Consider the following 3187-nt stretch of genomic DNA (forward strand, 5'->3'; position numbering starts at 1 on the left):
TATGAGAGGCTGCATATACAACAGCCTAATTTAGTTGTCTCTTAGCAAAAAGTGTCAAAAAAGATGTGCTATTGTGAAAAAGAAAATATATCAAGATTAGGTTTAGAGATTCAGAGGCCAAAAGTGTTCCTCTCCCTCTCTCTGACATTGTGTTCCTGCTCTCCAGTAGGGGCTCGCCTGCGGCTGCAAAATCGCCTGCTAAATAGTCCGAGGCGATGGCAACGCTAATTGAGATCATCATTATTATAATTGCAGCTCCTAAAAAAGTGTGTCTTAAATAATTTGCATTGCTCTCGAGTTGATATTGGAACACACTGCAGAAAATAATTGCATGGCTGCAAGGCACGTTTGGGTTGGACGGCTCCCTCTATCTGTCTCTCCTCCTCAGGGTTGCTGGTGTTCATCCCGTCTCCTGCTCTCAGCTGACGATGGCCCCATTACTGATTTGCTTTTCTGCATCACCACAAAACCCTGACAAATTTTATCACAGATCACCGAGCCACTTAAAGATGCAGACCACCATTTGGATTAAAATGTAAGAATTATTGTGCATGTTTATAGCAGGCTAAAACGGCAAACTGCTACCTACTGCAAATCAGACTGAAATCAAATCATCTATTAAACACTTTCCCAACATATCTATATCAAAATATGAGATTTGCTCATATATATCGCTCACGGACCACAACCTAATTCATCAGAATTTATTAAAAAATTATTTCAATTACGTATCACCAGTATAGAGTACCGACGCATCGAATTAAAATTAAATTAGGACACTCGATTGTATCACTCTCTTAAGTTCCTGAATTTTTTTTTCCTTCATCCAGAACTTCTGAAGATGAACTTTCTGTTCGGCCTCGGCCTGGAGTGGAGGGGGAAATAGGACAAAAAAAACAGTCTGGCATTAGTGAGGGATAGTGGGTTAAATCACTTACTGAAGATTTTTAATGACATTTCAGTGTTCCGCGCGTAATTACTCTTCATCTAAGATATCCCATAATGATGTTGGACAGTCTTGGTTCAGGCTCGCTGGCTCGCTTCATTAGCGTGTCATTCCTATTTCACATCAGAAGATTTAATTGTAATGCTGAATATGCACAGCTCGCCGCGCTGGCCTAATCAAAGTGGATCCACTTGTATTATTCATATCGGAATATCGGATGGCTTGCTATTTTTTATAAATAAAAGAATACAGATGCATAAATCAGCTGTCATTTATTAGCATGATGCTGGCAGCCGCGCTCCTCGCCCTTGCATTCATCAAAATTGAGAAGAGAGGGATAAAAAAAGAAAATCCTGCATTAAATATACATACTAATTCTTGCATGAAGTAATCAGATTACAGAGCAGGTGACAGTGGGCACTCACATTCAAATGATTGGCAATAATGAGGCACGGAAAGGTGCAGAGAGAGAGAAAGAGAGGGTGAAAAAGACAGGAGGAGATGGATTAAAGCTTCATGTTCAATGGAGAAGCCGTCTGCTTTCTTCCAGCGGCTCGAGGTGGAAATTTCTTTCAGTGCTTCTTCTGCTGACCAGTGTTAAAAATGCAGTTTGGATGTGTCTCTAACCCAGCGGGATGAAGCCTCTCTCTCGCACTGCACTGGATAGCTGGCATTCACACGCCACGACTGGAGGATTTAAATGGCACGACTCCTTAGAGATTAAAGCAAATATCTATAAAAAATATCCAGTAAAATGAACTCGTTTTTTGGTGTCTGAATGCATACACTGGCTTTGCCTGTGCCCTAGAACATCACATTGATAAGATTTCAAAAGTGCATCTTATTAAATTACACATGCAGAAATCTTTCAATTAAAAAATACTCTTAGAGCACAATTAATCACATGATTTTGGAGTGGAAGAGTTTTTATCAGGTGTACTTTTCATATGTATTTGGCTATTTAAATGAGAAAATATTTAACAGATATTAAATATGCAAATATTAGAAACTCAGCTAGGCGGCTTGCTTAAAGATGCTGTAATTGAATTTATAGTGACCTCTGGTCAAGGCCATGTTTTATGGACCATTAACACAGACCAATAGTCACGACAATGCATGCAGTGTTTGGGGCCAGTTCTCATCTGCTCATCAGATGTGCTGAAAAACTACAAACTCTTAACACTAAACAGTAAAAAAAATAAATAATAAAAATTGCTAAAAATGAACATGACTGTGATTTAAATTTTACACAAAGTATCAGATTTATTTGCCTTAAACATAATCTGAATGCATGTGTGGTTCTTGCAGGTGTGTGAGAGCAAAAGAGTGTGTTAACAGCAGCTATAGGTGTCCTCACCAGATTTAACATAACATCATACTGACCATGATCAGAAAAGATGTGTACTGTGTTATATTGTGAAGATGCTTTTTTAACTCATTTAAAATATTAAATGTTATTTCATATAAATGTATTTTATATATATTTACTTAATTTGTAAAATATTAAATGTATTTATTTTTATTTATAGTGTTTTTGTATATTATTATATTATTATAATAAACTGAACGAACTGTACTTCTGTCCTTTACAGCCTTGTTTATTTGCTTTTAGCTTTAAATGACAGCAGTAGAACTCTTTAATATGTCCTCATTTAGATAGTAAGGTAAGCATATGTATGAGTGTGAGTGTGTTTTCAAATGTCTCATATCTTTACTTTGGGATGCTGAACCTACATCGAGGAAATGTGGTGTCTGCGTATGTGGTGGTATGTGCTGATCAAAGATGCTGTAGTTTCTTGTGAAGAGCTCCTCTGCCTCTCTCTCTCTCTGTACCTGGTCAGTGAGCATCAGCATCGTTTTTCTCCAGTGCATGTAGTCCACTGCCTGATGATATTCACACCAATCTGCCTTTTTTTTCCATCCAACATGCTTTTGATCTCTTATTTGCATGTAACTGCCTGTAGGGCAAGAAAATTATTTGGATGAGATTTTTTTCTTCTCAGTAGCATGTTATCTCAGTAGCAATGCTATAGCAAGTGCCTAGAACACCCTAGCAACCACCTAGATTACCCTAGAAACCCCTCAGAACCCCTAGAAACCACCTAGATTACCCCAGCAACCACCTCAAATCCCTAGCAACCAACTAGCAATGCCTTAGCAACCCTCCCGAACCTCTAGCAATGCCCTAGCAAGTATCCAGAACCCCCTAGCATCCACCTACCAATGCCCTAGCAAATGTCC

The sequence above is a fragment of the Sinocyclocheilus grahami genome, unplaced genomic scaffold (assembly GCF_001515645.1).
Source record: "Sinocyclocheilus grahami isolate Dianchi unplaced genomic scaffold, SAMN03320097.WGS_v1.1 scaffold33.1, whole genome shotgun sequence".
NCBI classification, from domain to species: domain Eukaryota; kingdom Metazoa; phylum Chordata; class Actinopteri; order Cypriniformes; family Cyprinidae; genus Sinocyclocheilus; species Sinocyclocheilus grahami.